Genomic DNA, 24,489 nt, shown 5'->3' with positions numbered 1-24,489 from the left:
AATCACACTTGGTATTCACTATTATGTTGCTCTTATACTTAAGAAAAACCTGAGCTTGTCTCTCTACTATCAAAACAGATTCTAATCGTGAAGAAAAGCCGTTTGATTATTAATGATTAATTATTTGAATTTCTATGTTTCATAAGCACAGCAAGCTTCTATTATGAGGCATAACAGGTTTTAGCAGGAAAAGGATTAAAGGTTTTATTTTCCTCAACTGAGGCACAAAACGAGTGAGATTTTTCAAGTTAACTTTCATTTCACTTGGCTCAGGTGTCTGGGATCTATATTTATCTTGTGTTAGGCATGCATTGGAAGTGCTGGGAGTCTCGGGATGTCAATCGCCTTCAGATGTCAGGATGACCTTTCAGGGAGGTGAAGGGTTGAGACCTGTGCCTCATTTCTGAGGCCTCCGATGCTATACTGTGGAAATCACGTGTCTGCTTTCTGCCTCTCCTCCTGCAAGTCTCTCTGAAGCCAGTCTTAAGGTTCAGCATCTGGGAAAGCAAACTCTTCCAGAAGTTGGTGAGCAGAATTCTTTGTGTCTGGGAATATGACTATAAATATCTTTGGGGTTGACGTACTATCTAGTGGTTGATTTACTATCTAATAAACAACAATTATTTCTGAATTTTTTAGAAAAGTTATTACTACCTGGGACCTGTATAATTCAGTTTGTGATATTTCTTTTAACATAATTATACATTTTCAACTAGACGGTTAAAGAAATTTGTTTTTAACCCTTACATTTAACCCTTTTACATTTAAACCCTTACATTTAACCCTTTTACATTGAAACCCTTACATTTAACCCTTTTACATTTTCATAAGTCTCTAAATTCATCCTATGACATTTCCAATTGCCCTTTTCAGGACTTTTATGTAGAAAGTATCAGAAAAGTTCAACTGGTCATGATTTCAAAAAATATACTTTCAGTTGAAATTTGTATTCTTTTAGATTTTCATAGTTGATATGGTAAGTCCTGGACAGATTTCTTACTTTATGCACTTTATGTTTACCTTCATGCAGGCATTTGAGAATATTAATCTTTTCATAAGGATACTCTAAAATCTGACCAATTGGAATTTTCTCTTCCAACTTGGAAAATTATCGTGTTAGATGATATTAGAAGTTGAGTGACCTTTGCCCATGGGACTCTGAAAATGTGTTTGGCTTATTGTCACAACTGACAGACATATTTAAGAAATAGTCTCAAAGACCTGTCTTCTTATTTTAACTCCTAGAAAGAAGAAAAGAAACATTTTTCTGTACATAAAACTTATTGATCATTAGTGATCATAGGCATTTTATTGATTGGGGACATCAGCTATCTTATTTGTGGGCTGGGGAGAGATTTCATTACATAGCAGAATTTTGTTCTATGATGTTTCAAAATATGTCTATCTTGTATAGCCAGGAAACACTGCAGGGAATAATGGAGTGATGACTTACACAGAAAGACAGCTTAATGGCATACTTATTTACAGACAAATTTAAATACAGATATAAAAAAAAAACACAATTCTTTCTGTGCTATTCTACAAAATTTACAAAATTTGGATAGGCTTTTTACCTTTAAAAGAAGGCCATTTTCTTTTATTCTTTGGGGAATAGTTGCTTGGTGCAATACTGAATTCTGAGGAACCATTCCAGGCTGATACTTACATAATAAAATCCTGTTCTCTGTGAGAGAACTCAGAACTCAAGTGGGATCTGGATCAAATGAAGAGAAATAGGCAACCTGTCTTTTTCTCAGGTTTACCTGATTAAATAATAAAAGTAGATTGTGTGGCAAGATTCCTATATCTTAAGAGGAAAGGAAAAATATTTTCAAATGATGTACTATGCAAACCCTAATTATTTGGAATCTGATCCTTTTGTAAAGGACAATGATGACTTTGCAATTAACTGTTCTGAGAGTTTAAGAAAGAAAGCAAACACCTAAGGACAAAAAACAATTTCACCTGGGGAAAAAAATAAGCTCTTGAACTCAGAAAACTCATTGTCAGGCAAAAAAAAGGTAAAAAAGCTTCAAAGTGCTAACATATCAGTGGCAATAATGATTTAAGAAAGAGTGGAACAATTAAATGGGAAAAGTATTTCTCTTAGAGGAGAAAAATATATAATATACTGTTGATGTGACTGGCTGCTTCTGGAGCAATCTGCTAATATATTATTATTTGTAAACTAATAGACCTGCATAAATAAGCTCTTTGAAAACATTCACAAAAATGTGAAATCAAGGAGAAGTGCTATAAAATGAATGAAAAGGGAAATGTATGGTCAGATGTTCGTGTTTTCCGCCTTTTGGATGACAATCGTGAATTGTGTCACCACTGTCTTACAACCTACAAGGAGAGGTCCAGAAAGAGGAACAAGTGGGGCTGGGGTGGGGGAGGATGCTGTGTTTCCAGATCAGATGACCAGAACCCTCCGTGATGCCTAATCCACAGTGATTCTCTGAGTCACAAACAATGAAGTGTTCATCAGGAAAAGGAAATCGACTCTCTAAGACTTGTATAAGTGCACAGGGAATATAAAAAGAGGATAGTTTACTAAATAGTTTTACTGCTTTGTGGATATACATAGAAGTACAGAAATTGGCTAAGTCATTGGAAATTTTGTTTAACACGGGCAGTTTGTATTCCATTAGTTCCACAACAGGCTTTTTAGAGATTTCCTTCTGGAGAAAGTATGGTGAATTTGGTTTTATGTCTTTTGATAAATTAAGCTATGTGGAAAATAAGTAACACTTTTAGATAGGTGGTTGGTGATGCCTTGTTGAATAGTTGAAGATGTTTTAAAATACACCCAGAGACCTTTGTCACACAAACACTATCATATGAAGGAGGAAATGACAGAATATTGGCAAGGTTTGTGGAGGGGACATGGGAGACAGCTTGGCTGCATTCACAAGGACTCTAGCCTGTGCTCAAATGGAAAAGCATTGTTTGCCCTTCAGAGTTCGTCAAGTTTAAAAGTGGAACAGGGACCGTGTTTTAGTGTTTTTTTTTCTCATGAAATCTTTCCAATGTAAATCTTACACTATTCTCGTTCTAATTTTTAGGAGATCAAAAAAGATATTTGTAGTTATGTTGTACTTTAAGATACGACTTAAGAACACTTCAGTCTCATTGAAATCACTGGGTAGCCCACTTCGTCCCAATCTGGAACTTGGTTATTACTCTATTTGAAATGTAGCAGATGCCATTAGAAGGTCTATTTCTTATATCTCATTCTGGGAAATTTCAGAAATAAAGTAATGAATATTAGTGTATTCAGTATAACGGTCCCATAGCATAAAGTCCTAAGCATAGTACCTTTTGAAAGCAGACATAAAGTTTTAGTAAGTCAATGAGAATTTTCAACGACTATTACTTGAAGACTGAGAAAACACCAAAACATGAATGCATGATAAAGTTGCTATCTTTCCAACTTATATTTATTCATTGGCATATTTTAAAAATATTTAATAAGCACCTAGTGTGCTCTGGGGCTCACTATTAGAAACAATATTGTGCTGAACATAAGAACCCAGATTCATTTTATAGGTGGTGGTTCTAAGTTTTGCTCACAAGGACTGAAATATTTTAACTAAACAGCAAAAACAAACTGTTTACTTATTAAATGATGTAAGTACAAGTTGAATTTTGTGGACATTTTTCCCATGACCCTGCACAGAACCCTTAATGAGCTACCTACCGGGGGGCCGGGGGGAGGCAGACAGGTGACAGTTGTATTTACAGAAGGAGCAGGAGGAAGAGAAGAGGTTTTTTTTTTCCTTTTCTTCCCTTGCCTGCTCCAAGATTCTTGCCATTGCCTTTCAAATACATGATTTACTCTTAAAATGCTATATAACTTCATACAGAATATAGAAACCCCTACAGAGTAAAATAACATAACCTGCATAAACTCTCAGCTTTCGCTTTGATAACTTCTGATATTCTTGTTGAACTGTCTTGCCTGAAATGTGGAATAAACATTAATCTAAGTTTTTGCTTGGTCTCTTGGGGAGACCACTAGTTTCCATTAACCCCATGCTTTTAAGAGCTGCTCAGGCAGCAGGTACATGTAGGCAGACTCATAGATGCAGAATTCCAATATGGTATAAGCTGTGACCCAGTGATTTGCAGTTGTAAGGGCCCCACTTACAGACCTTTGCTCCGCTTACAATCAGAGCTTCTTGCTAATATACAAACTCCATAAAGGCAGCAGTCATTTGTGCCCTGTGTTAGTATCAGCCATGCTCCCAGGTTTGTTTCACAGTAAGCACACAATAGATCCTAATTATTTATTCTTTAAAAATTACATCTATATCTTTTCTAACCTAAAAGGTTCACCTCTAACTAAAAACTATGATTAAAAGGTTAAGAATCTTGGATCATTTAAATAATTAAAAAAACTTTCTTATGCTTAGAACTCTTAAAAAAAGAAATACTCAAATTGACATAGATCTCTACCATAAAGTACTTAGTTCTATAGTTTGGGGGGAGTGAAATTCTCTGATAAGTAGTCTTATGGAGTGATACCGTCCCTGTCTTTCCCAGCATGTCTGGCTCGGTTTGTTTTTGCAGTATACTGCAGATCCTCTTTTCATAAAACTCGTTATGAAATTTAGTAGAGAAATAGTCTATACTTTACATTACACTGACTATGCAGACTTCCAGATGCTGAGAATTGAAACTCTTTTGTTCCATCGAATACCACTCATTGGAGTCTTAGATCTTTTCTGCAATCTGTATGCAGAACTTACATGTGCATGTTCAGCCTCTTAGATGTCTTCACTGCACGCACTAAGTTTTGGATGGAACCAGAGAGAAACGTTTAGCTCAGTCAGTCCACCCTGGGTCCAGAGGCCTTCCTGGAGATTTGCCAGCCTTGCCTGTGGGATGGGGTTGTGAATTTACCACTTTTCATTTTATGAACAACCACAGTGTGTGCAGTAGCTGTTCTTCGCTAGCCTAATCACACATCCCCCTAAAACGCTTGCTAGGGGCTGGCGGTGTTGGCCAGCTGGTGGTAAAGGCACAGTCATCAGACATTTTCTTTCTCCATCCCTTAATTCCTCTGTGACCTCATCAAAATCTCTTGAAAGTTCCTTCTGTTCTGTCTTTCAAACTCTGCGTACCGCTTCCTTGTTCTGCAGTCCTATTACTAGATGAAGTCAGGAAATATACGATTAAGCCAGGGAAAAAGCAAACCCTAGTATTAAAACGCAAACAGAAAAGCAGCTCACTATAATTATTCCCATTATCTTTTACCCATTAATATTCCTTTTGAGTAATAAAGCTGCCATTCTGTTCTCTCAAATCCCCATGCAAAACTTCTGTACATAGTAACAGTGAGAGCATTTCTGAAGCAGAAACCCTGTAGAATAAATAAAAGCAGTTGAAACAATCTGAATGGTCTTTTGTAAAAAAGGAAAGCACTTAATCATTATTTACCATGGCAAAACAACAGCTATGAAGATTGGCTTGAAATCTACTTTCATCTGCTGCCCCACTGTTTACATTTCTTCATGGCAAAAGCAGCAAACATGAGATGCGGGGATAGTTCTTAGCACACTCTTAAACCAAGATCCACTAATTTTCACAAGAAGAACTTGGAGGCTCAGAGAAGTGAGTTTTTATGTGCTTTCCTGGTCATTGTGCTTTTCCTAGTTTCCATTTCTGCAGATTTTCTGGGATTTCTCATCCCACACCCTACCTTCTAAATAAGCTTTGCCATGTTGGTGACTTTATCTATGTGTAATCTGTATGTGGAAGAGACTCCAGTGACTCTTCAGTCATATAGCTCTGACTACAGGTCGAGTTTTAGATACAAACATTCCACATCTTGAGTTGAAAGTATCTAAACACTTTCAACCTTATCATAATGTATATTATTATGTTCAAAATTAAATTATAAATTATCCCAAAGTGAGTCTGTCTGATGCTATGTTTGAATCTATCCAAGTGTTCAGTAACGTGTACACTGCAAATCCTTTATAAATGAATAAATGAATTACATTATAATAGCTGTTTTTCACCTATTTAATGACCATGAAGCACTGTAATAATAACTATATAAAGTACCTGGTATTTAATGAGAAATGTCATAAATTATTGGTTGAGATAATACTCTGTATTGTCAGATTGCATAGGTTTGAAATCGACACTTATCATTTCCCAGCTTTGTGACCTTGGGCAGGTTAGTAAATCTCTTTGTGCCTGTTTCCCTGTCTCTAAAATAGTGATAATAAAAGTAACTACCTCACACAGTAATTATTCACAATAGGCCAGTTAATATATGTAACATACTTAATGCAAGTGCCTTGTGTGTGATATTGATATATAAAGGTTAACTATTAAATTTTTACAATAATTTTTTGATATTTTACATCTCAGAATATTGCCTGGGTACAAAGGTTTTGGTTACATGAACTGCTTTTGTACGATTTTATAATACAATTTGTCAGTATTGTCCCCATTTTATATACAGATGTTTGAACACAAAACTGGCCCAGAGTCTTGCAGCTAGTTGGTGAAAATGCTGATATTAAACCCAGACCAGACTAAACCCTGCTCATGCTAAATCTGGCCCCATTTCTTTCTCCTCCAGGTTCATACTTACTGCCTTCCTTCTTCTTGTTACTCAAGCCTGAAATGGGGACTCATCCTTGGTGATTGTTCCCTTCTGCCTACCTAATTACTCACCCAGGCTTAGCTATTCATGCTACCTTCCAAATATCCCCCCATATATATTACATGTTTTGGAAATCTTTCCCAACTTCTCCCTTTTTATAGCCACTTTCAAATTTAGACCCTATATCATAGAACCTCCATAGTTCACCACCTCCCTACAGTGACTACCTCGTTAAGTTGACCTAATTTCTGCAGACCAGACATATATGTATCAGTCTCGTAGGCCTAGCTCCTTATGTTGCTGTCCTCTGCATATTGACCAGTTTGTTCTGGTCTCTTAATTTACAAATATTCTACTGTAATTTCCTGCCTACAATATTTCAATAGGTTTCCTCTGGCCTTCTCTCTAGTCCATTCGTTATGCAGATGCCACCTCATGAACCCAAATTTTATCATCGCTTAAAATCCTCATAGTCCTATGTTGCTTTCAAGACAAATTCTGGAGGGGATAAATTTCCACGTGTTCAAGGCATAAAATTCTTCACTTTGGTATATTATGTGTTATATTTGAACTTCATAATCATCGTTATTTTTTCCCACTGTTCTACTTTCTTGTCTTCTTGTCCAAAAACTCATACACTGTGCCAAAGCCTTACAAATCCTGCTTCTCCAGTTGCATAGTTTCTCTATATGCTTTCCCATAGACCGCTATTTGGGGGAAGGCTTTGATCCCCTCCCTATATCTTCTCCCACTCTCTTTACCTAGACCCACATGCCACAGTCCTCTTGTAAGTATGGCTTCCTCCGCCAACTACCCCTTCACACTCTTCTTCTCCACCTCCAGCATTCAATCAGCCCACTTGGTGTAGATGCCACAATCCATTTCAATTGCTTGTTTATGAATCTGCCTTCCTAGACATGCTATGAGCTATTTGGGGTGAGGATGGGGTTTGATTCTCATATTTTATCCCAATTAAAAATCCAGATTAAGAAGACTTAAGGAACGTATTTTATTTTACTCTTGCAATGGATACTTCTTCTTTTTTTTTAATTAAATCATAGCTGTGTACATTAATATAATAATGGGGCATCATTCACTAGCTTTACAGACCATTTACCAAGTTTCACATATACCCTTGTAAGATGCACCACTGGTGTAATCCCACCAAGCCCCTTCCCTCTACCCACCTCTTCCCTCCCTCCCCTCCCTTTCCCCCTTCCCCCTATTCTTAGGTTGTAACTGGGTTATAGCTTTCATGTGAAAACCCTAAATTAGTTTCATAGTAGGGCTGAGTAGATTGGGTACTTTTTCTACCATTCTTGGGGGTACTTTACGAAGATGAATATGTTCCAGCTCCATCCATGTAAACATGAAAGAGGTAAAGTCTCCACCTTTCTTTAAGGCTGCATAATATTCCACGGTGTACATATACCACAATTTATTAATCCATTCGTGGATCGATGGGCACTTGGTCTTCTTCCATGACTTAGCAATTATGAATTGGGCTGCAATAAACATTCTGGTACAAATATCTTTGTTATGATGTGATTTTTGGTCTTCTGGGTGTATGCCCAGTAGAGGGATTACAGGATTGAATGGCAGATCTATTTTTAGATCTCTAGGTGTTCTCCATATCTCTTTCAAAAAGGAATGTATTAATTTGCATTCCCACCAGCAGTGCAAAAGTGCTCCCTTTTCTCCACATCCCCGCCAACATCTCTGGTCTTGGGATTTTGTGATATAGGCTAGTCTCACTGGAGTTAGATAGTATCTCAAAGTAGTTTTGATTTGCATTTCTCTGATGATTAAAGATGATGAGCATTTTTTCATATGTCTGAAGGCCGCGAGCCTGTCTTCTTCAGAGAAGTTTCTCTTCAAATCTCTTGCCCAGCCTGCGATGGGATTGCTTGTTCTATTCTTGCTAATGTGTTTGAGTTCTCTGTGGATTCTGGTTATTAAACCTTTGTCGGAGACATAACCTGCAAATATCTTCTCCCATTCTGAGGGCTGCACCTCCTCTAGTATTTTTATAGTTTCATGTCTTAAGTTTAAATCTTTGATCCAGGGAGAGTCTATCTTAGTTAATGGTGAAAGGTGTGGGTCCAGTTTCAGTCTTCTACAGGTTGCCAGGCAGTTCACCCAGCACCATTTGTTAAATAGGGAATCTTTTCCCCACTGAAAGTTTTTAATTGGCTTGTCAAAGATTAAATAACAGTAAGTAGCTGGATTCATCTCTTGGTTCTCTATTCTATTCCAGACATCTACTTCTCTGTTTTTGTGCCAATACCATGCTGTTTTGATCACTATTGATTTGTAGTATAGTCTGAGGTCTGGTAGCACAATTCCTCCTGCTTTGTTTTTATTTCTGAGTAATGTCTTGGCTATTCGAAGTTTTTTCTGATTCCATATAAAACGAAGTATTGTTTTTTCAAGATCTTTAAAGTATGACAGTGGAGCTTTGATAGGGATTTCATTGAAATTATATATTGCTTTGGGTAGTAAAGACATTTTAACAATGTTGATTCTTCCCAGCCATGAGCATGGTATGTTTTTCCATTTGTTAATATTTTCAGCTATTTCTTTTCTTAGAGTTTCATAGTTCTCTTTATAGAGATCTTTCACGTCCTTTGTTAGATAAATTCCCAAATATTTCATCTTCTTTGGCTCTACTGTGAATGGGATAGAGTCCTTAACTGTTTTTTCAACTTGACTATTGTTGGTATATATAAAGGCTACCAATTTATGAATGTTGATTTTGTAACCTGAGATGCTGCTGTATTCCTTGATCACTTCTAAGAGTTTTATAGTAGAGTCCCTAGTGTTTTCCAGATATACTATCATATCATCTGCGAAGAGCGAAAGTTTGATCTCTTCTGACCCTATATGGATACCCTTGATCGCCTTTTCTTCCCTAATTGCGGTGGCTAAAACTTCCATTACAATGTTAAAAAGCAATGGAGACAATGGGAAGCCTTGTCTGGTTCCTGATCTGAGTGGAAATGATTCCAATTTAGGTCCATTAAATATGATATTGGCTGTGGGTTTGCTGTAGATGGTCTCTATCAGTTTAAGAAATGTCCCTTCTATACCAATTTTCTTAAGTGTTCTGATCATGAAGGGATGCTGGATATTATCAAAACCTTTTTCTGCATCAACTGTGAGAATCATATGGTCTTTGTTTTTAATTTGTTTATGTGCTGGATTATATTTATAGATTTACGTATATTGAACCAGCCTTGAGACCCTGAGATAAAACCAACTTGGTAATGATGTATAATTTGTTTGATGTGTTGCTGGATTCTGTTTGTTAGGATCTTGTTGAATATTTTTGCATCTATATTCATTAGTGATATTGGTCTATAATTTTCTTTTCTTGTTGGGTCTTTTCCTGGTTTGGGGATCAGGGTGATGTTTGCTTCATAGAACATGTTGAGTAGTCTTCCTTCATTTTCTACGTTTTGAACAGGTAGAGTAATATAGGTACTAATTCCTCTTATTGGGGTTGAGTCGTGTTGGGTTTCTGAAGCTGTCCGCTATCTGAATTTCAGAATCTCTAGGCATGTCTGGAAAATTCTCTTTCATAATTTCATGCAGAAGGCCCTCTGTGCCCAGTGAGGCCACTTCCTCTGTTTCTGGAACTCCTATAATTCGGATATTCACCTTCTTAGAATTATCCCAGAGCTCTCTGAGTGAGTGATCCATTTTTGCTCTCTATTTCTCTTCCTCTTTGAGAGTTTGGGAGCGTTCAAAGGCTTTATCTTCGATGTCAGAAATCCTTTCTTCTGCTTGCTCCATTCTGTTGCTGAGGAATTCTACTGTGTTTTTCATATCCTTGAGGGCTGCAAATTCTTGCTTCAGTGTGTCTAAGTCTTTGGTGGTTTTGTCTTTAAATTCGTTAAATTCTTGAGACAACTTTTGAATTTCTCCTCGAATTCCTAATTCCACTTTGTTAATCTTGTCTGCAATCCAAATTCTGAATTCGATTTCTGACATTTCAGCCAGTTGTTTATTAATAGGATCTTCAATTACATCTGCCATATCTTTCCTGGGGGGGGGGGGGTTGATCTATTCTGGTTATTCATGTTACCAGAGTTTTTCCGCTGATTCTGCCCCCTGGTTGTTTTACTCCCTTTGATTTTTTTTCCCCTGGGGCTTTGCCGAGGGCCCATACAGTGTTGTGGCCTGAGAAACTGGGGCCCTGTCTGGTGTGGTGGGGCTAAGTGTTTCTGTCTTATTTTCAGCTGGTTTCTGTTCCACCCTAGTGAACAGATACTCTGGATTGAAGTCTCAGCTGTGGAGAAATATCAGTAATTAAGTCACCCCACACCCCACCGGCAAACAATTGGAAAAGAAAAGATAAACCTTCCTACCACTGTGCACCCAGGGCACCACCTGATTTGTCCTCAGGTGATTGGTTCAGTTAAAAAATGTCCAAATCAATTGTCTCAGTCTGCACCTGTCTCGGGTGAGAGAATTTAAGAGGTCTCTGGGAACTGGATCACAGGGGTCTGTTGTGGCTTGCTCCAGTGCTGCATGGAATCAGGAGGAGCCGCGCAGCCAATAGATTAGTCTGGGGAGGTTGCTGCCTCCTTCCCCACCTTGCACCACTGTTACACCCAGTCACTGATAGCCCTGCAGTTGGCTGACCCAGTTGCCTGTAATGAATCACAAGGAAATCTGCCAGGCCACTGCGCTCTGCCTCTCTCTAGCAGGAAGAGGTGAGGCCTGACAACCTCAGGTGCTTGATGAAAGTTGGGGAGTTTTCACTCAGGTCCATTCTCGCCCCTGATTAATGTTACTGACAGAATAGAACAGAACAACTCTGCGGTTCCCTTTTTGTTTGTAACCTTGTGGTCGCAGCTCGCCTCAGCAGGGTTGACGTGCATTCTTCAACCTTCTCTCTTAGTGCAGCTCAAATCCACCGGGTTACTTGCTGAATTTTTGTCCTTTAACTCTCCTACTGGACGGGAGCCTCTATGGAAAGCTGGCTTCAGTCAGCCATCTTGTCTCCTCCCCGCAATGGATACTTCTTAATAAAACATATGCCAATGTCACTGAGAAAATAAAAGCATAAATAAGTTTAAAAGCAATAAAGTTAAACTATAATAGAAAAGAAATTTCAAATGTAATCTGAACATTTCCACAATAAGGAAGAGTTTGACAGGGGAGATCATACAATATTAGAGCCAGAAAATAATAACAACAAAAAGACTGGAGCAAGAATTTGCCTCCAGGTCATCATCTCCTGGTAAATGCAGCCAGATTAGAAGGTGGTTCAGTTTACAGGCATAATTACCAGCAGGTGCTTGCTATGTAGGCAAAGGGTTGAGGGCGAGATAAGATTAGGAAAGGACATGCAATCCAAAGGCTGAGCCAAGCTCAGAGACTGATCTACTTTTAAATCCTTCCTTCTCCTGGGAAAAGAGAACTGGCAAGTGCATGCTGGAAACTGGAGAGAGAGAGGTACTATGTCAAAGCAAACAGCTCTGTTTTAACAGCTAATTAAATCAAGGCCTAACAGTTCTCAAAAATTGGTATACATGAAAATAATAAAAAATGCTTAACTTGGTACTCACAATACCTCTTTTATATAATTCATTTTTTGCTATATCATTATTTGTAATCATCATCATCACTCTTATGGTTTTCCCAATATACATTTATACCCTATAATTCCCACTTCACTGATTACAAAGATTTTAATCCTTTCTAAATACAGAATATCTCTCAGTCCTTCAAAGAAGGTATTTGAAATTTATCTACTATTATTTTAATAACCATTTACTGGGGGTGGGGGGTTATTATTTTCCTAATAGTATATTGTAGTAGACTGAACACCATGCTTATAAGAACAGTCACCAATTCTTGAGGGAAAGGCGGAGAGCTGGACAGTCTCCTGGCTGGCCCAGAGATGTTTTACAACCTGGAGACAAACCCTCAAGCAACTTAATGCTCCAATGAAATAAGATAAACTGCTGTTACTAAACAGGGGTTGGACCTCGAACATTTGTGGTGCATCAGGGTGGGAGTCAAACGGAGGGGGTGGGGGGGAGAGCACTTAGCGATCCTGATGCATGTAGTCTTTGTACCTGGGGCTCCCCACACCTGTTGTATAGTGTTTCAATAAATAGCCACTGCAAGAGGTAGCTCAAGGCTCTTCTGCACCTCTGGGAGCCTCACCTCTTGCAAGCTTGTACTTTCAATCCAGGTACTGCCTGTTTCCTGTGTGCAGCACCGACAGTATATAGCTATTCTTATGTCCTCTTCTGCAGATATAAGAAAAGTATATTCAATGTAATGAATATACTTTATATTCATTACATTGAATATAGAACTCTCCTCTATCTTCTTTTGAAACAGAACCATAATAAAGTTCTTGGTTATTTCACAGCCCTTCAGCAGATGACCTGTCCCTCTGTTTTAACCTCATCTTGGCTTGCTCTTTTCATCTACACTCTATAAGGCTGCTCTAACCTCAAAATTTTTGTTTCCACTGTCATTTTGTATACTGATAATAATCTTGGCATCTTCTACTTTTCCTTCTTGAAGTTCTGTTTATTCTTCTTAGAGATTCTGAGATATTGTGCCACCAAATATGTCATAGTCTCATTATAACGCTGGTATTAGGAACCATGCTTTTTTAAGTGCCTTGCTTTTTTCAATGTCCTTTAGCCAGACACCACTAGCAACACACCTGTAGTTGATCAGTTGAGTTCATTATTGATTGCAAAGAGAAAGAAGCGTATATCAGGGCACTGAGGATGACTCAATAAGATAGAGTTAGAAAAAATCTATTACCACATTTGAACTTTGGTCAGTTGATTGGAGTTCATTGAAGTGGGTAGAGGTTTGCTCTGAATTGGATGTTGTCAGAGGCAGGTAACTATGATTGTGTGTTTCAGTATTATCTAGGAGGGGGAGGACTAGACTAAGACTAAAGCTTTGATTCATAAAGAAGCAGTCACTCATATTAGTGGTCTGTCTTCAGACATAATTACAGAGGGGTCGTTTTTTATTCCGATCCCTCATGGCCCCCTTCACTATTTTTAGTTATTTGTGATCATGTCACTTATTACATTTATTTTTCACTTAATGTTTTGTTAGATTTTTGGAGTCAAGTATAAGGATCTTTATTAAACAACAATGCTTTTAAAGTTAAGACTTGGCATATCTTCTTTAGAAAAATCAGAATCTTTTAAAAAGGAATTCCAGATTGATAAGAAAAGAACAGGAGACTGGGTACTTTAACCAGAGACCCATGGAGTTGTGCTGGTGACAGGTGGCTATAACATGAGATTGACCAACCATGTCAGATAAGACAGAATGGTCTTATCTGAAGTTAATGTTCTATGACTTATAATTTTCTGTAGGAGAACAACCAAGGTCGAGCTATAAATCCAAGCCCAGCATCTAAAATTTAGAATTAACTAATAGTACCAGGCTAGCTTCTGGATGTTGAGCTGTTTTCTCTTTCTCATGACAAAGTTTTTTGTTACTTAAATAATTAAGCCTATATAACTGAAATCCAATTTCTACTACTTTGGTGACTAGTTTAAGATTCTAGTAAAGTTTGTTGCTAATTTCCTACCTGATCCCTGTAATATATTCAACACATTGGATAATATAAAATTTTATTCCTATTATGCTAACAATGCGATCATCAATAAGAATCACAAGAGATCAGTCTGTGTATAATAATCGGAACAGGCACAAATTGTTAGGGGAATCAATTCACTCTTTTGCACTTATACTGTAAGATTAGTTTTTACATAAATAAAATATAAAACACTGGCAGATCTTAAAAAAAGAAATATAATTTTAATTTGTGAAAGTTACTTGTAAAGAAATTAAACAGTCTTTATACTTACTACAAAGAAAAGAACTTAATATTAAGCTGTATTTGTACTTTCAATCCACATACTGAAGTTTGGAATTTTTAAATCTGAATCTCAGTAGAATTTACATAAATGTGGTTAAATATATATACTTAACTTTTATTTTGGTATTCTAGACACCCCCTAAAATACAAAATAATAGATTTTCTTTTGTTGATTTTTTTATTTTATAATTTTATTTTTTTACATTGACAGATAAAATTGTATGTATTTATTGTATACTACATAATTTGAAATAAACAGAGTGCCAAAAATGTACATATATATTAAGAAAGGAAAAAACTGTTTTAAAATAGTAATACTCAATGTATGTATACAGATAACAAAAGATAAACACAAATCACCTTGAACACCTCTTGTAATTGCAGAAGTAAACGTGACTTAAGTATTACAATCTGAATACAGTGTTCTCCTTTCTTAAAATTTGCATACATTTTTGGTGCCCTCTGTATATTGTGAAATGACTAAATCTGGCTAATTAACATTAATTACTTAAAATAGTCATTTTTGTGATAAGATCACTATATATCCACTCAGCATTGTTTAAGAATAGAAATAATAAACTTTCATAATGTGTTTTACTTAAAGAACACCTCATAAGTGATTCAAGTTCAAGATTGAATGATATCCAATATATTTCAGTGAGTGGAAACATTGAAAAACATCCATGCTAACAATTTACTTTGAAACTTCTTTTTTTTTTTTTTTTTATTGTTGGGGATTCATTGAGGGTACAATAAGCCAGTTACACTGATTGCAATTGTTAGGTAAAGTCCCTCTTGCAATCATGTCTTGCCTTTGAAACTTCTTATACGTCTGTAGAGGAAGTGCTTCCATAAGCCACAGGTAGAAAGAGCGTCTTTCCTTTGCAGGCGTCCTCAAACTTTTTAAACAGGGGACCAATTCACTGTCCCTCAGACCGTTGGAGGGCCGGACTATAGTTTAAAAAAAAAAAAAACTATGAACAAATTCCAATGCACACTGCACATATCTTATTTTGAAGTAAAAAACAAAAAGGGAACAAATACAATTCACACCGCTTCATGTGGCCCGTGGGCCGCAGATTGAGGATGCCTGCTTTAGAGTAACGTGATACTTCAGACATTTAGGACACTGTTACGTGTACTAATTTCTTTGCTTTATATGTATAAGCTGCACAGTAACTTTAAGGGTTTCAATGCCATACAGAAGATTAATTTCTCTATCCTTGATTTGTTTTTGGGGGGGGCTTGAGGGGTTGGTCTTAAAATATAAAAGCAATACAAAAGAAAATTTTGTTTTCTACCTCTGCTTTACTTATCATGTTATCTTGTTAACAAACAATTTTTTTCTTTCTTTTTTTGCAGTTTTTGGCCAGGCCTGGGCTTGAACCCACCCCCTCTGGTATATGGGCCTGGCACCCCACTCCTTTGAGCCATAGGTGCCATCCTTAACAATTTTGATTGAACATTATGTAGTTTAGTTACTTAGAGATTTCATCTATACCAATGGTCCCCTACCTTTTTGATGCCAGGGACAGGTTTTAAGGATGATAATTTTTTACAGAGCAGGGACTGGAGTGGGGAGAGGACAGGAGGCATACAGTCAGGCAGTGGTGCCAGTGACGGGGAGCAGGGCTAAGTACAGATGAAGCTTCCCTAGCTTGCCTGCTGCTCACCTCCTGCTATGCAGCCTGCTTCCTAACAGCACATAGACCAGCACCAGCCTGGCCTGTGGCCCAGGATGAGGAACCATAGATCTAAACAAAGAAACATGCTCATTTTTCACTGTTTCCTTAAGGTTTATCCTTTCACAGGATCCGATATTATCTTAAAGTGTTTTCTGAGTGAAACACTTAGCCTCATTTCATTTTCACCAGAAATAGCAATTTGCTGGACAGGAAGCTGAATCTGTTAAATAAAAATTCCAGTTAAACATTTTAACTTTTATTGGAACAATGCGGCCTAAATCTTTTCAAAGATTAGAGTTGCCTGTGATGGGCCTACGATAGAAGATTTATTCAAGTCTTACACAACCCATGTATCACCCTTAATCCTTAAATTTGAGTCATTCGAGAGCTAAATTAGAGCAGCAGTCTAAAAACTGATTTGACTCTGTAGGAACAGTAATAAAAGGTAAATAATGCAAATATATAAATGAACATTGGGAAGTTTAGTACACTTGAAGTCTATTGTAGACAGTCTTAAATCTGCTTACAGTTAGTTATTTGTTTTGGGATATGAATGTTCTTTAATATCACTGTCTGGAAAGTTGCTACAGGTGAATATTGATTACTGGTTTGTGAATGTCAAAGGGATGTTCATTTGCCTAGCTTAGTAGCAGGTATCTATTTGAAATGGAAAAGAGAAAAGAAAAGCTATGGCTAACCCAGTGGAAAGTGGAGAGACTCTCCAAGACATACTCTAGGTAGTTTTTATGATTAAAAACAATCAAGTGAGCAGGGCGCCAGCCCCATATACCGAGGGTGGTGGGTTCAAACCCAGCCCCGGCCAAACTGCAACAACAACAACAAGAAAAATAGCGGGGTGTTGTGGCGGGCACCTGTAGTCCCAGCTACTTGGGAGGCTGAGGCAGAAGAATCGCCTAAGCCCAGGAGTTGGAGGTTGCTGTGAGCTGTGTGACGCCACGGCACTCTACCGAGGGCAATAAAGTGAAACTCTGTCTCTACAAAAAAACCCCAAAAAACAAAAAAAAACAATCACCATTGTTTACCCCCAAGCCTGTATGCTCTGAAGAAACAAGAATTACTCATAAGCAAAAAAGACAATGATGCCAACAAGAGGAAATAAATATGTGTAGGAGACCGTGCATCCAGCTTGTGGAAGCTGTTACCGATTCTTTTTTTTTTTTTTTTTATTGTTGGGGATTCATTGAGGGTACAATAAGCCAGGTTACACTGATTGCAATTGTTAGGCAAAGTCCCTCTTGCAATCATGTCTTGCCCCTATTCTTGAATGTCTTGCTCCCAGCACCTCCACCTCCTGGCCTGCATGGAGACGTTTGGCTGCCCAGAGACAAGCCCTCAAGCAGCTGCTGGCGTTAATAGGAGATAAGATCCGTCCCTCCTTAGAAAACAGGTGTTGTACTTTGAACATTCGTGGTGCAGCAGGGTGGGTGTTGGCCCCTGGGGAAAGAGCAGGTAGGGACCATTAAGCATGTGATCCTGGTATGTGGGCCCCCAAACCTGTTGCATAATGCTTCAATAAAAGGCTGTGGCAGAGGTTGCTCAGGGCTCTCCCTGGAGATACAGGAAGTCCACTTTTTATAGGCATTTGTACCTTCAATCTGTGGTCCAGGCTGTTTTTATTCAGGTGGTGACAGGGTGCCATAGTGGGCACAGTCAAATATGTTCACCTAAAAGCAGGTCCATATAAGCTCTTTATCCATTGCTTTTTTTCTAATAAGATTTTTTCTTTACTTGAGTCTTCTGACTCTAGTCTGTGTAAACTAAATTACAGTGTCTCCTGCCTGTTGGTGTGTGACCTTTTGGGGAGAAGCCTTCTTGTCTCTTGGCCTTTGCTCTGTCTCTTGTCCCCTCCCCCTTCCCCTCACAGCCCCCATCCATGACACTGAAGTGCCACCCTGATTCAGCAGTACCTTGGAAGCCAACTCTGGAAGCTGAACCCCAACCATTGGACATAAGCTTGTAATGTCAAATAGGGGAAAAAAGGGAAATTAGGAGATTAAATACTTCTTAATGTTAGTGGAATACCATGGGTACCCTTGTTCTCTGCCCTGCTACTTGTGAGCTTTATCCTGTATTTGTCACTTGAGCTGGAGGCAATATAAAAGACCTATGAAGTCTCTGGAATCCTTTGACCTTAGTGTCTCCTTATTTGCTTTCCTCTGATTTTATTGGAACTATTACTTCTATTCTTATCCAGTTTTCCTTAGTTCTTTCAACCCTTGCTGTTATGTTCCAGAATAATATCAAACAGCTTACCAAAATTGTTTTTCCCACTTGCAATAATGACTCTCAGAGCTTGATGTTCAATTTTACAGCCCTTTTTGCCACGGCTGCTGCTGTATACCTCCAACACATTTCCCATGAATCCACACTGTCTAGAGTGGGTACACCCTCTCTTCATTTAGCTGAATGAAAGTTTCAGTTCAGGGTCTGTGCCTTTTCAGCCTTTTTTTTTATTAATCATGTTGCTGGACTTAGCCCAATTTATAGCTTTTCATGTGACCTTTTAAAAGTGCAAACTCTTATCCTGTCCCCTTCCCAATTATAGTTACTTAAAGGTTCTATTCTGCTTGCTGAATAAAGTTGAGCCTCCTCAAAATATCATACAGGGCACTCAAGGTCAAGGCCCCACTCATTTTCCTTGCTTTTGGTACTTCTCTATGCAAACAGTGATATGTTTGGAAGAGTATTCTCCTGCTTCCTGCCTCTGAATCTGTGTGTGCTGTTTTTTCTCCTTCTGTTGCCCATTCTCCATCTTATGTGATTGAAAAACGTCTATTCATCTATTGAAACCCCATACTATTATTTTACAATCTATCTCCTCACAGCAAAACCATAATCTTTTTAAGAGCACGTTTTCTTCATCTTTGTAACTCAGCGCCAAGCTCCAGGTATGCAATATAATTACTGGTCAGTAAGTGGAGAAAAATAAATGACCTTTTCTTTCTTTTAACCTAAAACTTGGTATTGTCTTTTTTTCTCTATTCTTTATAATATCTCCAAAGAAATCATAGGAAATTAAAAGAAGTTTCATGAAAACCCATAGAGTTTTCCCTGACAGAAGGCCCTTTCCTGGTTACCATGATAGTTTTTTTTTTTTTTTTGGTTCAAATTAGTTGACTTTGTATTTCACATTTCCTTTGTAAGGATAGACAATTCTGATTCCTGGGGTGATAGAAACATGAATTTAATTTTTATTTTGAATTTTTAATTTATTTTGAAACCTTAACATAAAATATCTTCTCCCTTTGAAAAAAATATGCTTTCTAGGTGCTAGGAGGCCTTGTGGCATTTCTTTGTTTTTTATTTTCATTTGATTGTACAGATAATCCTTGATTTACAATAGTGTTTCATCTCAACAAGCCAATTGTGAACTGAAAATATCAAAATGTTGTAAGTCAAAAATGCATTTACTGTACCTAGTGAACAGAACCACTTAGCCTACATCTTAAATTGACTCAGAACACTGCATTAGCCTACAATTGGACAAAGTCATCTAACACAAAGTATGTTTTGTAATAGTGCTAAATGATATCATGTATATTTCTCCACAAAATAATTTTTATTTATTTATTTTATTATTATTATTTTTTTTTTTTGAGGCAGAGTCTCACTATGTTGCCCTTGGTAGAGTGCCATGGCATCAAAGGCATGTTAATTTATGGATGGTCACTTGCTTCATTGTAGTAACAAAAATAATTTTATGATTGGGGATCACCACAACATGAGGAACTGTACTAAAGGGTCGCAGCATTAGGAAGGTTGAGAACCACTGTGCTAAATGATCAGGACTAGATGATTCCCAAGACTCTCTTAACTTCTACAAAATGAGGTCATAAGAGAGAAAAATGGATCATATATAGAAGTAGGTGAAAGTTCCTTGAAGTATGAGTCACAGCTATTTATATCTGAACAACTCAGTTTCCTCTCAGCCCAGGAGACTTTGTGGTCTTCTATTCATGAATCTTTATGTGTGTCTTCTGTGGATAAGCTGAATTTCTAGAATGTGAGGTCTTTGAATTAAGTGTTAGTAAACTCCTTAGAACCTATTAGACAGACTGTTTGGGGGATGTATTGGTAAATATAGGTATTTTCAATAATAAAAGTTCATCTGAGGCACACATTTAATATGATAACTGCAGAATTGAGCTAACCATCCAGTAATAGGCAACCAGAGTGCTCTAAAATCAACAGCTCAGAGAACAGGCCTATGTGGTAAAAAGGTCTACCAAGGACAGTTGTCTACAAGCTGTTAGAGACCTTTTTACCACTTAGGAAATTAGCCTGGTAGCCTTAGTAGACCTTTTCACCACTTGACAAATTAGCCTGTAATATTTCTAGCCAATTTATAAGTCTTTGATGCCATTAATTTTTCTAATGAATACCTCATTGTCCATATTTTTTATGCCAATCTCCTGTTTGGAGAAGATAGCAACTAAATTGTGGACTTTTATTAAATGTTAGTTAACCAGCTCAGCAAAAATTTGCCCACTTTAAGAAAATTGATTAAAAGTTCCAAACACTCATATATACACTACAATTTTATCAGAGTATTTGAAGTAAATTGTAGAAAAAACTCACAGGATCATGCTTTCTCCCACTTTGCAGCAAAGTTCTGAGCATATAGTGGGCACATGTAAATGCCTATTTAGTCTGTGAGTATCTGGGAGTGGCTGTCATCAACATTAAACCCCAGAGAATTATTGCCTTTGCCTTAAATGATCTGGGACAACATGTTGTTTCCAGTCTCTTTCAGCAGATGGCCTTTTTGAAGGTTGTTTTTATTTTTATTTGGTAGTTTTATGTTTTATATAGAATAATATACCCATCAAATATTGCTATCTCATATAGCAACGGAACGTCATAGCTATTGTAAGCCCTGCTAAATGTTGCCCTCATCTCCACTTTTCACAAAGCAGAATATTCATCAATGTTTGGTTTCTCATCCCAAACACCAGCGTACATGCTGTTATGTGGTTCCTAAGAAAACTCTCAAGTCCTGCAAGGAAGACACAGGATGAAACGTGTCAAGGGAATTGCTCTGAAGAAGTAAGTAGGGATATCCCTGGAGAAGGCACTGCCTCTGTGTTCTTTTAAACGTCACAGAGTAATTGTTTCTTTCTTTTTTTTTTTTCTTAAAGGAAAAAACTAGAGTAAAGAGTAGCTCATTTTAAGCTGGAGAGGTTAACAAACACTGGGTGCAGAGTTTACTCTGGTTTAGGAATCCCACTGCCTCACTGGAGTGTCAATCAAAATTCCACAGCCATTCTTGGATACTGGGAGGTGGGACTGACTGATGCCCAGCAGTGATTTGACCCAGCACTTGGAACAGACACAACCAGAGTCATCAATGTTAATCCAGTGGGCTTCTAACCAGCATTTTCAAAGTGCATTAACATCCGTGGCCTTACACTCTTTCTTTGGACTTCTAACAGGTAATTATGTCTGTGTAATCCCTATAGTTACCTAACATAAAGATTTAAGATTCCAGACTGACACTTGCAATACTAAAATCTCTTCCTTTGATTTGAGTTTTGCTTTGCTTTGGTCTAGCTTACATGTACTTATCTCTCTCTTAGGGATTAGAATGTATAAAGGTATTACAGATTCAAGCACCCTGTCCCAAACTTTTAGATACCAAGTTGTATCTAAAAGAAAAGGGAGGGTGGTCCTATGTAGTAGCATTACTATGATTTGTCAATAATGATTATATTACTAAGTGCTAAGAGGACATTTGAAAGATATTTCAAATTATTGAACCCTCCAACAAACATACGCTTAAGAATGGACACATATTTAATGGAGCAATACATTGAATGGGAAAATTCATTTGTAATTATCTTTTATTCTAAGACTCTATATGTCCCAAGAAGATTCTTAAATTGTGGATGGTCACTTGCTACCCAAATATACAATTATAATAAATATCATTATGATAAATTTGGACTCTTTTAAATTAAGATTATAAGAGAAAGTGGTTATCTTCTTAATCTTGGAGCAAGAAGAATGTATCTTCCTGCTTCTGATAGTTAACAATAAAAAGACAGCTTACAGGCTGTCCCTGCTGCTTGGCATTCCTAGCATAGCTGTAATCACAGGTGACTGCTGTGACTTGTTTGAGAAGTGACTTTGCAACTTTTAGGTTAGAGAATTCAGTTATTACGCTGTGTTGACTTGGGCTACTGATGCTTTGATAAAACAGTTCATGAGATATATACAATAGTGTTAAAAATTATTAAAATAAAGCTAGTTTTCAACTTGCAAATAAGTCCCTAAGATTTTTTCATGGTAGTAATTAGCAACATAGAACATAATGGGAAGTGTAGAAACACAAGTACTAGAACTAAGTAAAATCTTGCAGATTACAGACACAGTTCCCTTATTGGTCACATATGATCATTTCTATTGATGACATTATATTTGGTTTTGTAATATGATACAATGTTCTGTAGGAATAAACAGTATTTGTATGCCTTAACTTTTTGATTATGATTATCTTAATCAGTTGGAAGCTGAACCTGGTGAATTATAGGAGTGCAGGAGTCAATGGTTTGCCTCAGTGGGAACCGTATGAAGGGAAAGGATTGAAGAAGTTGTTTATAGACAAGGACAGGAAATGTAAAACATGCTCATTCAAAAAATCATAACCTGTCTCTCACCTCACATCCATGCAAGTCTATTTTTCATTTGGGTAGTTAATATTGTTACTCAAGTATTCTAGACGAGCCATGATTACATATCACAATACAAAATCTCAAGGAATTACTGATTTACAATTACCTAAGTTACCTAAATGTACAATAATTAGAAAGAAAGAAGTTGAATTGACACGCTGTAATGTTATTAAAGAAATACATTTTTATAATAAAAGGTAAGGAATTTATGAATGCTAGCATTGTGTAAATGACTGTGTCTTTAGACATGTGGATTATGTATTGCATCTTATTCATTCATTGGTCAAAGATTTGTCTGCCTAATACATACAAGGTCCTGACATTTTCTATATTTAATTTTACTCAGCTAGTTCTGAATTATCATTAATTTCCAAGTACAAATATTATTTAATAAATTAAATGAATATCCATACAAGGGTGCTTTACAGAGGTCACTGTTCTACTGGATAATCAGGGGATCCTCTGTTGAGTTTGGCATCACAAGTTTTCCTATTTCTTCCTTAAGGATAATGAAGGATCAGTGGACTCCTAAGGATCTAGCCTGTGGAGTCTCAGGTTGCTTAGAAACTCAGTGACTATGTGCTTGCTATGGCAACCTAATTTATCAGTGAACACAAAACCGACTCAGCTGGTGGTGTGGCAAATCTCCATATTTTTCTGGTAAGAATATTAAGTTCTTCTACCATACCTGTGATTGTACAGCTGAGCTAAATAATATGATTTATCAAATTTTGGAAACAATAAATCATCATTTAAAGTAGATTACAGCGACATGAATATTAAGCTTAAATTCAGTGTGTATTTTTAGTTATTTCAAATTCCTACTGTCTAGTGGTTACTATCTCATTGTCTAAGTTGATACATACAATATATGATTTGCCCTAAATTGAAGGTGCGAGAAAGCAAAATTAGTACAGTATATCATCTATATGCTAAGGAAAAGTCTCTGCAAATTTGACTTATTAATAGTGCTATCCAAATAATTTCTAAATCTATGTATGTACATAGATTGCATTTTAATATTTTCATTTTTCTTATGCACAGATCACATAAGACAAGTTACCATGTCTCTTTAAAATCTTATGCTTTAATATACCATGAAATCTGAGACACAAATGTATTGGAAAACTAGTTTACCTGAAAAGCATTTTTTTCTAGGAAAGACATTAGGGAACATATTCTCCTTCTTACTTTGAGCATTTGCTCCCTATATGTCATTTACAACAATTTTGCCATTACTGATTTTAGGCATGCTTGTGGAGTTTAATAACAGCTTATATTGTTTTACACATTCGTGTTATATATGAACAGCAGTCTTCTCTGTACCTCTTGATAAGTTAAGTGCTGCATTCATTTTATCTTAGTATTGAGTCCAACTTTTGTGTTTGTCACAGTCAATAGCAGAGGTAGAGCCTGCAGGGTCCCCTAGGACAGATTATTCAAGGTTCTATTTACTGTTTTCTCTTGGGTTATGGCATTTATCCGTTTTGTTTTGATGTTTAAGAATTCATCATATTAAAGGTTCTCTTGAGAGTGAAAGAATCAGTCTGACTCAGATTTTCTAAGGACGATGCCACATTTGGTGATACTGCCAATTTATACTTTTTT

The 24,489-nt window shown here is 37.0% G+C and overlaps 1 protein-coding gene across 3 annotated transcripts in view; it reads left to right on the top strand.

The window, feature by feature from the left end:
• The first annotated feature begins 394 nt into the window (after positions 1-394).
• Positions 395-24,489, top strand: part of CD36 (CD36 molecule) — a 73,909-nt gene continuing 49,814 nt past the window's right edge. The window contains exons 1-4 of one of the 3 annotated variants that reach the window (XM_053609056.1): positions 395-525; positions 21,166-21,256; positions 21,349-21,642; positions 23,387-23,541. The gene's annotated coding sequence lies outside the window, so the exon portion shown is untranslated. Of the gene's footprint in view, positions 526-21,165; positions 21,261-21,348; positions 21,643-23,386; positions 23,542-24,489 lie in introns of all 3 variants that reach the window. The other 2 variants (XM_053609055.1, XM_053609057.1) reach the window with 2 other exon arrangements.

The sequence above is a fragment of the Nycticebus coucang genome, chromosome 11, assembly GCF_027406575.1.
Source record: "Nycticebus coucang isolate mNycCou1 chromosome 11, mNycCou1.pri, whole genome shotgun sequence".
NCBI classification, from domain to species: Eukaryota; Metazoa; Chordata; class Mammalia; order Primates; family Lorisidae; genus Nycticebus; species Nycticebus coucang.
This window is presented reverse-complemented; position numbering and strand designations above follow the sequence as displayed.